Source organism: Palaemon carinicauda, chromosome 23 (assembly GCF_036898095.1).
Source record: "Palaemon carinicauda isolate YSFRI2023 chromosome 23, ASM3689809v2, whole genome shotgun sequence".
Lineage (NCBI taxonomy): Eukaryota > Metazoa > Arthropoda > Malacostraca > Decapoda > Palaemonidae > Palaemon > Palaemon carinicauda.
Window position 1 is genome coordinate 35,427,521 of NC_090747.1, and position 14,052 is coordinate 35,441,572.

A 14,052-nucleotide genomic window follows, 5' to 3' on the forward strand; every position below is an offset into this window, starting at 1 on the left:
TACACAACACTTTTCCAAGACATTTTTACTCCTTTGAGGGAATGAAGGGGCCACTCTTAAACGGCTTTAAATTGAATTACATAAGGAGTTTTGTCTGGACATGGCAAAACGTTCTGTTTGAGCTGCAAACTATTGTACCTTAACCTACGCCAAACAAAGATGTTAACGGCGATAAACATCATCACCGTAATGCATAAAGATGCCAGAATTATATAAATGTTGAGACCTGCATAAGTCGGTGACGGGTGGTCCGTCTCGGTCAATTTCATCAACCGCTTGGCTACCTGTTTGTTGTATGGGAGAGGTAAAGATGGAATCGTTGTTGACCATGTGAAGTAGGCTCGTTCTCTGATGATAGTCTTGATACCTTTTACCATGGAATTAGGGGATGTCCTGATACAACCATCTGCTGCAACGAAGATTTGGGAATAGGACGTGGATCCGTCTGGGCATGATACATTGAAGCCGCCCTTGTCGTATCGTATCCACGAGCCGTTGTTCAGTCTGCAATTGAACTCATTATTGTCAAAGGGATAAAGCTTATCCAGACAATTTTCATTTGTATGGGAGAGGGCACCGTCTAGCACTATACCTAACTCGCATGAATCCATTAAGATTTTATGGAATTCAAATGAGTCAGCTGTACATATTTTTCTATCCATTGCGTCTGAACAGTAAGTTAATTGATTTAAGTCTTTAATGACCGTATATGTTTCCTTGTCTGGGGAAATCAATACGTGTCCAGTCAAACTGGATATTACTGGATTTGAGTGATTCGTCATGAAATTCGGAAATGGTGATATCCTGTAAGATTGCCAGGCATCGGAAGAATCAAAGGGAATTGTAATCATAATCCTGTTATTTTCAACGCTTACTGTAATTAGGCTGTAATAAAATTCTAACCTACGTGCATCTAACAAAGGGATATAACCTAGTTTCTCCCGTCCGTTCTCCACAATTAACTTAAAGTATTTTATTGGCAACAAATGGGGTGACAGTAACCTTCAGTCGCTAACGTGATAGCTTCCACATAATCTTTTGATTTCTCAATGAAATGTGCAATTCTGTTATGTATGTGATCTATTTTTGAATCATAATACGTTAACGTTGCCAACAAATACTGTACTTCCATAATCTGATTGATATTACTTGAATGACTCATAATTTGATTGATTGAACCTAACTGATTCCTTAGTTCTGACATAATCAATTCATCTTCATGAGTCAAGAACTCAATTTTCTTATTTTGATTACTAATCTTAAGACAATTGGAAATTCCTAAACCTAAACTTGCAATAAAACCAAAGATGTTTAGTGCAGCAAAAATAAACGGGTTACGTTTCTCAATATTTTCGTGTCCTACAGTCCACATCAAAAGGTCACGAGCCAAAGATTCTGTCTCGTAAGTCTTATTTTGCAAGTCTTCAGATAGCATCTTTGCACTTTTAGTGTCGATGCAAGCGAACTCTGTATTAAAAGGAAAATGTCTTCTATGTAATTCATTTAATGAGACAGCAAACCTAAAAATGGCGCTTTTTAAGCTAGAGACGTCCTTCTCTGGGAGAAAGATTGATTGCATTCGCACTTCAACAACTACGTTACTTGATGTAATAAAAACGTCTTCTTGTCTTTCAACTATAGTGCCATATTTAAAATCTATACTTTTAGTTTTAGAGCTCATCCCACACAAGAAAAATGTCTGAGTGAACAATATCACTCCCAACAACAAAAAATTAATCTTGAAAACCTGTAACGAGAAAAATATATGTAATTACTCCTGTATTAAGAAGAAAAACTTTTAACATACAATGTAAAAAAAAAATAAAAATATTTCCCTCTCTTCTTTCCCTCTTATTTTAATTTCTTATGTGAGCCAATGGTACGATTCTCTCAACAGTGGGTTGGGATACGTTTTGAAGTCTAAACCTATTGGCCGCTAATGTTTCCAAAATGTTAAATAGGCCTTCAAACTTAGGTGTTAGTTTATAATTGAGTCCTTTACGTACATTTACCTGTATGTATACATTATCACCCACGGTATATGTTTTAGTTGTCTTCGCTATTTTATCATGATTCCTTTTCATTATGATTTGTGATTCTTCTAAATTCTTTCGAAGGATATCAAAACGACTTTTGCTTGCATTTATACATTCTTTTAAAGGATTTGATAGATTAGTTGTAGGCGTTAATACATGGAAAGGCATTCTAACTGGGGTACCATACAATGCTTCGTGCGGTGACATTTTAATTGATATATGATATGAATGATTCAGAGTACTCAGCACCGCAGGTATTGCAATATCCCAGTTGGGGTCTGATCCCCCTAGTGTTACTCTTAATATATTTAAAACCTTCCTATTTGCTCTTTCCACTAGCCCATTCGACTCTGGGTGATATATCATGGTATTTATTTTCTTCATTCTAAGGAATTCACACAATGAGGTAAGAAAGTGATTACTAAATTCTCCACCCGAGTCAGAGATTATCATGTGTGGAATTCCATGTTTAAAAATGTAACACTCGTATAACTTCCTAGCGCATTCAATCGCAGTTTTAGTTTTAAGCGCTATTAGTTCTGTATATCGAGTTAAAGCATCTACAATTACTTAGAGGTGCTTATTTCCTCTGTCTGACTCGTAAAATCCTGTTAACAAATCTAAATGTATTCTTTCAAAGGGTTGATTGGGCACGAGATAAGCCTCTAGGCTGACAGATTGTTTTCGTATGCCCTTTGTTTTCCTGACATATGCGACAATTAGCTATGTGTTTTTTTTATATATGTAAGCATCGTATGCCAATAAAACAATGATTTGGCTTTCTGTGACATTAATGAGAACCCCGGGTGTCCATGCAATGGATATGCATGCAACCAATTCAGGACAGTGGAAATAAGTGAGATTGGTACCACTACCTGGTCGTTAGTTACATGTGGTGTATTGCGGGTTTTCCTTGTCACAGTCCTACACAGAATATTGTCTTTGATTATGTAATTCTGCTGCTTATACTTTATATACTCCTTTTCCTTATGATTGCCTTTCAAAGCATTTATATTTTTTTCTAATTTCTGATCTTTTCTTTGCTCAGTCTGTAATAATTCAGCACTCCAGCCCAAATCTTCTTGTTCAGATATCGTTTTAACAATAGGCATGGATGTTGATATATCTATTAATTCAGCTAAAGGCTCCGTACAAGATGACACGGGGTTGCGTGATAATGCATCAGCAATGATATTTGCTTTCCCAGGTAAATACCCGATTCTCGCGCCAAAGTCTTGAATGATCAAATACCACCGAGTTCGTTTGGGGCTGTGGTTGAAGCCTTTAAAGAAGTCGGTTAGTGGTTTATGATCAGTAATATCCTTAACGGGATAACCGTATATTATGAACTTAAAATGCACTAGTGAATTAACAATAGCTAGCCCTTCCTTGTCTATTACTGCATACTTACTTTGATTCATGCTAAAATGTGCAAACAAAATACTGAAAAAAAAGATTTTACCATCATTGGTCAAGTGTCAAATAATCATGACTTACCTCTTCTTGAATCCATATTGATCAAACGACTTGTTCCATCGTTAAATACCCAAGCTTCCTCTATTCAGTTATATTTGTCATAGTTTTCTTTGGTTTGTTTTCTATATATCGCTCTTTTGATAAAATAGAAACATTTGGAAAATAGTAAACTCTGGCTTCCAGCTGTTATTACGAAGTGAGAACTATTTTGAATTGAAATATGAACGTAGAAAACAAATTATTACATCTATCGATTAGACGAGTTCTAAGTCTCTTAGGTAAATCACACCTGCAACAAAAGGGCACTCATTACGGACACACCTGATCATGTCCTCTGCCACCCGCACACATTTTCTCTCTCTCTCTCTCTCTCTCTCTCTCTCTCTCTCTCTCTCTCTCTCTCTCTCTCTCTCTCTCTCTCTCTCTCATTTCCTGACTGCTTTTCGCGTGAATTTGAATCCCGTTTTGTATTTTGATGGGGTCCCTTTATATTATGGGATTCCACTTCATGCATCTTTTGTACCTAGTTGATACTGGACCTCTAGAGAGGGCATCAGCTACTTTGTTAGCTTCATCTTCTATGTACGCAAATCCCTTTTTGTCATACTCTAACAATCTTTTAATCGATCTCAATTGTCTAAAATCCAAGTGTCCTTCGTAAAATAAATCACGTAAGGGTCAAGGATCCCTTTGCAACTCAATCAACTGACTTATTATAAAGAACTGGGGCCTCTTTAGAACCCTAAGAATAACCAATGCTTCTCTATCGAATGTACTATAATTCTTCTCTGCCCCCTTTAGTGCCCCGGAAGCAAAATAAATGAGTCACTTTCTACCATTATCATCGTGTTGAGAAATAACACCACCAACAGCTACGCTACTCGTATCTGTTGTCACTAAAAACGTCTGATGAAATCTAGGATATGCGAGTAACTCATAACTAGTTAAGGCAGCTTCATTGGATTAAAGGTCAGTTTTTTTCTTTCACTCTCCAATTTATTAGTTTGTTTCTTTAAAGCATCTAAGGGTCTTAATATCTCTACAAAACTTCTCCGAAATTTACAGTAATACCCTGTAAAGCCAAGGAACCCAGCTCCTTTCTTACAGGTATGCAGACTGGGGATATCTTTAATAACTACTACTCTACTGGGGCGGGGATGAATACCTTTTGGGGTTATTTCATGACCTAAAAATTCGACCTCTTTTACTGAGAATTTGCACTTTCATAAATTTATTTTCATACCATTTACGAGCAATGCTTCCAAAACTCAACAGATATGGTTATTATTTTCTTTTACCGTTTTCCCTGTAATTATATAATCTAGATAAACAAGAACATTATGTCCAATTACGGCAGACAACACTACCCTCATTACTCTAGAAAAATTAATGGGACACTTTTAAACGCCAAAAGGAAGAAAATTAACGGATTTTGAGCGAAGCGAAAAATCTATTTTTGGGTGAGATGGCCATGTCGTCCTGATGGAAGTTCCTATAGGGTAGCTTCCTAGGGTATATTACAACTACGGCGATATTCCCAGAGAATTTACCTTAAGGTACCAGAATTCTAACTCCTGGAGCGAGTATCCCTCGTGAAAGGGATATCGCGACATATCAGAGGACGTATTCTAGACACGTCACATGGCAATCTACGACCTGAACAGAGATTCGTCTCGTAGGAGGGAGATTGACGAGATACGAATTCGGGAAAGAAAAAGGGGAGCCGCTCCCAAGGCTTCCCTATCCCCCGATTCGTATGCGTGCCTGGCGCCAATCCTGGCGCCATCTGTATTCCTTGTAGCGTACACGAGGTGCTACAGATACTCTATGTAGGGAGGGCTCCTACAGCCCTTTCTTAGAAAGGCAAGGGCGGGTCCATCAGGACGACATGGCCATCTCACCCAAAAATAGATTTTTCGCTTCGCTCAAAATCCGTTTTTTGGGCTCAAGCCATGTCGTCCTGATGGAAGTGTACCAGAGCATTACTGTATCTGTGGATTCTCAGAACGTGCCGTACTCCCCGGAGGTAATTTTTTCCCGGTCGACTAGACCTAGAGACCTAAGATGTTACCGTTATACATCTTTTCAACTAACTATAAACTATGTTAGAGCTTCCTGCCCCCTACAGGGAAGAGTCCTACTAGACTCTGGAAAAGTCTCGAAGAGTACATATATCTATGTACGAATACCAGGCAAGCTAATATAGTGGTCTCGCCCTATATTAAGTAAAGCATAGTTTGTAAAGGACCACTGCATCAATATGAAATATCGACCAGTTTTCCGCACAATACTTGTATTGGACAAAGGTTTTATATCCGCATAGGAGGAAAACCAATGCAACATAGCTTGCATAAAGGAACAATTCTATTAGAATTATCCCAGATAAGGTACATAGAATGAATGCTCAATTATACCAGTAAATTGACACAGGTGAAGGAGACGCAAGGTTCTCAAGAACCAGATTATTGACAGGCAATAAATAGACATGTTAACCACAATTATATATATATATATATATATATATATATATATATATATATATATATATATATATATATATATATATATATATATATATATATATATATATATATATATATAGAAGAGGATAACCCAAAACTTTAAGCATAAGTATGATAGTAAACAGGGCTTGTTTGTCTGAAAGAAAAACATTAGATGCCACTTTTAAGATACCGAGGTATCAAAGTCATAAAAGCCTGTATTACAAATCAATGACATTAGCGTTAGAAACGCTCGGCACACATGTCTGCACTTATGCTAGGTTCACCTTCGGAAATGGAACAGTCTGGATGGGCAACACAGTGCCCTCACTTAGTTTGTAGTACAGTATGTAACTACACACTCACCCTGGAATTAATCGTCCCAATTAAGACCACTGTTCCTCGCAGAGTTAAACAGTAGGGTTAACACCGCGACCCACTGCTACCACAGATCTCTTTTAGTTCCTCTACTTGCTTCGCATAGTGGCGAAAGAACACTCTGGAAGACTTCCAGCCAGTGTATGAATGGAGATGTTCAAAATCCATGCAATTAAAGAAATTTAAGAATGAGGCAACTTTCCTCGGATCGTGACCTGCGGGTGTATTGTCATGATCCGCTCTGCGAATAAAATATGTGATTTTCGCTCTGAGTTGATTCAGAGATAAATTTGAGCATGATTTTTCTCCCCTGAATAGTTGACCACCCTTGAAGTCTGAAGTTCTATGAAGATAGACCTTTAGGCATTCTACTGGACATAGAGATGCATCTTCTTTCAGAGGGCAGATTCTCCAGGGACCCCACCTGTTGGTGGGTAACTCATTCTTGGCGAGAAACGTAGGATCTGGAAACAGGTTCAGTTCTTCCCCATCCAGGAACTGAACACGACCTGCCTCTCTCGAGAGGCTACAATCTTACTAACCCTGGCCCCGGACGCGAGTGCAAATTAGGAAAATAACTTTTTGTGTCAAATCCTTTAACGCACATTCTTCATTGCTCAACAGAGAAGCGAAATGAAGAACTTGTCTAAAGACCATGAAATGGGCTTTGGAGGTGCTGAAGGTCTGAGCCTAGCACAGGCTTTCGGGACTTTATTAAAGATCTCGTTACCTAGGTCGACCTGGAAGGCATATAGAATGGGTCTTGTCAAAGCAGACTTACACGCTGAAATCGTGTTCGCTGCCAACCCTTGACCATGGAGGTGGGGAAAAAAGATAAGCAGAAGTCTGTCAAGATCTCCTGCGGAATCTTCGCCTTGACAAGAGGCCACCCATTTTCTCCAAGATGACTCATATTGCCTTCTAGTAGATTTGCATTTATATTCCTCAATGAAGTCTATACTGGCTTTCGAAATCCCGAAACGCTTTCTCACCGCTAGGGAGAGAAAATCATGAACTGCAGGGTCCGGGTTTTCTGTAATGAAGCGCAGACAGTTGACTTCTGGACTCGCTGGGTCAGAACTGGATCTGGTAGTGGTACAAACTTCAGCTACAGTTCCAATGCCAGGAGGAACCACACGCTGTTCGGCCACTTGTGGGCCACTATTGCCGCTACCCTTTGAAGGATCTCAGTTTGTTGAGGACCCTCAACAGAAGGTTGTGAGGAGGGAACAGATAAATCTTGGACCATCTGTTCCAGTCGAGGGACATCGCGTCCACTGCTTCCGCTAAGGGGTCCTCGTACGGGGCACGTACAGGGGCAACTTCTTGTTGTCTTTCGTCGCAAAGAGGTCTATCTGCAGTTCTGGGACTGATTCAGAATGAAGGAGAATGATCCTGCGTCTAAGGACCATTCTGACTCTATCGGTGTGAACCTGGATAGAGCGTCCGCTGTCACATTGCGGACTCCTTGAAGGTGAACTGCCGACAGGTACCACTTCTTCTTTTCCGCCAATCGGAAGACGGCCAACATCACCTGGTTGAGAGGTGGTGACCTCGATCCTTGTCGATTCAAGTATCTTACAACTACCTCGCTGTCTATTACCACTTTATGTGGAACGAATGACGCGGGGAGACTTTCTTTAAGGTAAGGAGCACTGCCCTAGCTTCTAGAAAGTTTTATGAGAAAGGTCTTGAATAGCCTGGACCAAGTCCCCTGGACTTTTTTCCGATGAGAGTGACCTCCCCATCCCTCCTTTGAGGCGTCTGAGTGAATCGTCACCGACGGGGGAGGTGGCTGAAGAAGAACCTGACTTCTTTAGATGTCTGGCTTGGGACCAAGGCCTGAGAAGAGTACTTAGCCGAAGCGGCTGGTCTTCTCAGATCTCTTCACGCGTTTGATGCATAACTTCTCCAAACTCCGATTGCATCCTTTAGCTGTGCTCTTAGCACTGGGTCTGTCACCGAAGCAAACTGGAGAGAGCGCAGTACTCTCTCCTGCTCGTGTCTTGATATCCTTTCGGAATCTTGAAGTCTCTTGACAGAACCCGCTATCTCCTTCCTTTTCTTCGCTGGGGTGGAGAAACGGTGTGACAAAAGGTCCCAGTGGATCTTAGCCACTGGAACTTTTGAGATGGAGAAAGTCGAGACTTTTTCTGTTGATCTTGAAGCCTAGGTACTCTAGGAACTGGATCACTGACTGGAAGCTTGCAAGCATTCTGTCTCGGATGCTGCCCACACCAACCAGTCGTCCAGGTAGGCTACTACCTGAATTCCCTTTAGGCGAAATTGTTTGAGAGCTACGCTCGCAAACGCTCGCAAGCTTCGTAAAAATCCTTGGGGCTATGTTTAGCCCGAATGGCATGGCTCCGAAGGCGTATAGTCTTCGCTGTAGCCTGAACCTTAGGTAGGGGGAGAGTCGATGGCTAATTGGAATGTGCCAGTAGGCATCTGACAAGTCTATAGAGACGGAATATGCCCTCTTGGGCAGTAAGGTCCTTATGTGTTGCAGTGTTAGCATTTTGAATTTGCAATTCACTATGAACTTGTTAAGTGGCGACAAGTCCAGAATGACTCTGAGCTTTTCCGAGTCTTTCTTGGGAACACAAAACAGCCTCCCTTAGAAATTGATGGGCTTCACCCTTTTTCTCCAACCGTTCTTGAACGTACTCCTCCATAACGGGGGTGGAGTGTTGGAAAAACCGAAGGTACGGGGGTGGAGTGCTGTACCAGGTCCCGCCCAATCCATTCTTGAGTAGGCTGTGGGCCCAGGGATCGAAGGTCCACCGATCCCGAAATTTTGGAAGTCTCCCTCCTACCGGTATCACCTCACTTGGACTGCCGTCCTGAGGTCTTGCCTTCCTGACCACGACCACCCCTGAATCCCCTTCCCCTTGAGGGGCGTCTAGACGAGCCTCTGGCTGCTCCTCTAGGCTTTGCTCGGAAGGAAGTAGACTGCCCTTCGAACACTGGGGTGAATGCCGTGGACTGTGTCGACACGGCCTGGGGTACCCACTGAAAGGTGGTCGGGGTTTGTGCCACGATCTGGGGCACTGGGGCAATGGCAATTGCAGTTGCTGTTGCTGTCTAAGAGGCTTGGCTGGCCGAGACGGTAGCCTAGTCCTCATAGTCTTCCTCTTTGGTTGAGGACCCTCATCCGGGGAAGACTTTCTTTTGATAGCCAGGTCCCACTTCTGGAGAAGGTTTCTATTCTCCAAGGTGGCTTTATCAAAAACTTCTTCGACCAAGTCGGTAGGGAAAAAGGTCTTTTCCCCAAATGTTGGAGGAGATTAGTTTCTTTAGCTCGTGCCTCACTGTAGCCGAGGTAAACACGAACTCCCTACAAGCTCTCCTTGCCTTGACGAAGCCATAAAGGTCCTTCGTCACTGTGGCCAGATGAGGCTTGGCCACTACCATGGACATTTCATGGACCTTGGGGTCACTTGCCATCGTCTCGAGAGTAGTCTGAAGAGACATTGAGGCAGTCAGTCTTTCTTTTGTATCGAACTCACTTCGCAAAAGAAAGTCAGACAGCTTAGGGAGGTCCTTGCCGAACTGACGTCCGGCAATATCAGCCTCCAACTTTCCCACTTAGAACGTAAGATGGACGTCCTTCCAATCTTTGTGGTCCATAGACAGGGCCAGCGACAAGGGTTTACACTCCTCTAGGGAGGGGCAAGACTTGCCGGCCTCGATTGCTTTTAGTACAGCCAGAAACCCTTTCTGTAAAAGGGGGAAGGCTCTAGTAGGCGAGGACACAAAGGAAGGGAGCTTCCTATTCAATGCAGCTACCTTTGAGTTAGAGAAGCCCCTCTCTTTCATCGAAGATGAAAGTAGAGCTTGAGCCTTAGCATGGTCATCACTACGACCTCCTTCGGCTCTGCCTCCTCCTTTGAAGCTGGTTCCTTCCTCAGCCGGACATAACAGTCCGGATATGGTGCCTTGCTGGGCCAGAATTCCACCCTCCAGGGGAACTGAGCCCAGCATATCCGAGATGACGATCTTTCCAGTCGTCATCGACATGTGCTCAGCATACCTCCATGGGTTAGCATCCGAGCACAAAGGAAGGTCTTTCACATTGAGCTTTTCTGGGGCCCATGTGATTCTGCAAGGCACTGCATTCGCAGTTCCATTGCAGCCGCCTTCTCCTGATTCTCCTTCTGCATTTGTTGGATCATTCCAACAATAGAAGAGAGGGCCTGTCCCAGCTCTACTGGGAGACCGGCCGATGTAGAGGGGCTTGAACTTCATCCTGGGCTTCTGCAAGGAGGTCTTCCTCCTGACACCCGTCCACATCAGATATCCTGTCATTTAGCTGGATGTCTTGCATCGCGACCGCGACTTCAGCCTCCACCTGGATCTGAACTTAGGGGATCTCCTCTTGAGGCTGGGGAATCACTGCATCAGCTGATGCCTTAGGGAAAAGATACGCCCTCATCTTCTCACTTGGAAGATAAGGGCCAGAAGTGTACTTTTGGAAGCCCCTTACCCAGGTACGAAGCTTCTTCCTAGCTATTTAAATGTCTCATTAATCAGGTTAGTGCACACAGTACATACCTGAGGGTCCCAATACCGGAGATCATCCTTGGAGACAGCGTATGCTGCGTGTCTCCTACAAAACTCATGTCCGCAGAGGTTCTTGCTGCTGACATTGCAGAAAGCACTTCCCCACTTCGGAGTGTCCTTCTGTAAAGAGAAGAAATTTCCATGAGTATCAAGTGAACTATGTATCACTGGATATGCATAGTATAGCATAACAATTCAGAAATTAAAGACACACACTTGTGTTTCCCTCACAACCCATTGCTGCAGCCTTCCAGATAATAAAATCAAAATGGTTTATCTCTACTAGAGTAACCAATGCAAAGTTTCCAGAGGAAACAGGTGGAGCTCACACCTAGGCAATGATTTTAAAATCCGGGATAATAGACAGGGAAGAACTCTGCTTCTTGTCTGAAGGCAACAGCAAAGGGCCGTGCAAGAAAACACAATAGTGTTAGAAGATACAGTGCTGTACCTAAACTTTTACTATAGTTTTCTTCTTACTGTATATGCTATACAGAAGAATACTAGTACAGTATAGGAGGATGTGTGCCGGCCTGCCTTTGCCGGCCGGCACACACCACAATTAGCTTTAAAGTATACTACTTAACAGCTATAGGGCGGCAGCCCTCTGGTTCAAATGCCTGTGCCGGCGGCAGCAGCTGCCGGCCAGCAACAGCCAGTGTTGGCCGGCAATGATTGCCGGCCAGCAACTACACAAGGTAGTACCCAGCTGCCGGCCACACTCTTGGTGGCCGGCAGACAAGGACTGACATAAGCCGGCCGGCAAAGGTACAAGACCGATGCCAGCCGGCAGCAAAAGAACCAGAAGAAGGCCGGCAGCCGGCCTCATAGGCCGGCAGCCGGGACAGGTACAGCACTAGAAGAAAATAGAATGGATGCCGGGATAAGAGTGTACACAACCCCCCAAGCCCGGCAACCGAAAGAGTGCATATAAGGAAGGGGAGAAACTTAATTCAGGCTTCCTTGACCAATGCCGTCCGGCTCTGCCGGCAGGCATGGATGAGGGACCAAGAGAGGTCCGGGCAGCACTCGAAAACATAAGACCCTTGCCGTCCAGCATCTCTGCCGGCCGGCAATGGGCTTAGTCAATTCCATATCCCAACCTATACTAGGTCCAGAAGTAGAATGACATACAGTACAGTAATACCCCTGCCGGCCAGCTCTGCCGGCCGGCAAGGTACAGTACAGTAATGGCTAGGCCATTACGGAGATAGAGGGGGAAGGGACAAGAGGGTCCTGCCAACCTTGCTTTAGTGACAGATCACCCGCAGCCAAGAACTTTGTCTTAGCCTAAGGGAGATCTAAGGGAAAGGGCCAGCGCAGTAGTATAATACCTGCCAGCTTCCAGAGCACCAAAGCAAGGAAGGCGTTGCTACTCCCAAGGGAAGATTTATCCTCCCCGAGAACAGCAACAGGACTTAGTCTGGTCGATCACACAAGAAGGAATCATAACTACAGAAACCTTCGATAGTGACCTAAGGGAGCTAAGCTCCTTTTGTAAGTGTTAGGTCAGCGAGGGAGACTCTGCCCCAAGCCAAACAACACGGACTCAGACTAAAAACTCTGTTGTTCTGTCCCTCTTTGAACCAGACTCTGCTGGAACAGGAAGGTACAGTAACACCCTAGTATAGTTTTATCGAAAATAAATTCGGAAAAAACCACTTAGGGATAAGCCCAAGGCTTAAACAGAGGGAAAGGGATTGCATACCTTCTCCGAAGAAAAGAAAGCAACCGGGGAGTATAATAAAGTATACTAAGGCTCCATAAGCAATTAGCCTAGGCACCAAGAGAATCGATTACCTAATTCACCGAAACTCTCACGTATACAATCTTGGAAATATTCCACACAGTCTAAAATGTATAAAATATAGCCTAAAGCTTCAATAAAATTTTAATTACACTCGGAAAAACCAAAATCATGCATTAAGTACTAGGACCAAACGACTAGGCTACATGGCCTAGCGTAGGCCAGAATGGCGAATACTTCGCCAAATAATACTAAGCACGAAAGGAAATCCTATGTAAAGCTAAATAGCTAAAATTTATTAAGCAAAACAACCAGGAATGTCACTCTGACTAACTAATTTATACCTAGCGAGTGACAGTGTCCAGGACACCTCTGGTAGGCTACGGCTCTTGTATCAAAGATTAATCCTATTAATCACTCAAAATTTTACCAAGAGCCTACATTTATACATAACAGACACTATACTCAACTTATCCGAGGCCAACGAAGACGAAGAAGCCATGAAAAGCTGAATAAATCCAAGATTTGCGAGAAAAACAGGAAAAAAACACCGAGTTGTTAAGCTACGCAAAAAGGAATACAGATGGCGCCAGGATTGGCGCCAGGCACGCATACGAATCGGGGGATAGGGAAGCCTTGGGAGCGGCTCCCCTTTTTCTTTCCCGAATTCGTATCTCGTCAATCTCCCTCCTACGAGACGAGTCTCTGTTCAGGTCGTAGATTGCCATGTGACGTGTCTAGAATACGTCCTCTGATATGTCGCGATATCCCTTTCACGAGGGATACTCGCTCCAGGAGTTAGAATTCTGGTACCTTAAGGTAAATTCTCTGGGAATATCGCCGTAGTTGTAATATACCCTAGGAAGCTACCCTATAGGAACTTCCATCAGGACGACATGGCTTGAGCCCAAAAAAACTGTTATAGCTGGTCATTGGATATATGCATTGTTTTGCATTAATTATGCTCTTGAATACGTATATGGTAATATTGAGATTTTAAATCGATAGTTCTAATATATAACAATACCTTACCTTCATGAGTATTCTTTGATCGATGGCAATGGAAATACAGTGTCTTTAGTAACTGCATTCAACTTTCTATAATCAACACATGATGTTACCTAGCCATCCTTTTTCGTAACAGCTATAATTGGAGAGGTCAAGGGGGAATTGTTTTCCTCAATAATCCCTTGTTCCTTTAATTTATTAATTTCATTTTTCATCTCTCCTTGGAAATTAATGGAAACCTTATAAGTCCTTGACTTGATCGCCTGTCCCTTCCTAAAATCAATCAATCCTCCAAGGCCCCTTATCTCCAATTGCAAATACATGGGGATAACTAATAACAATG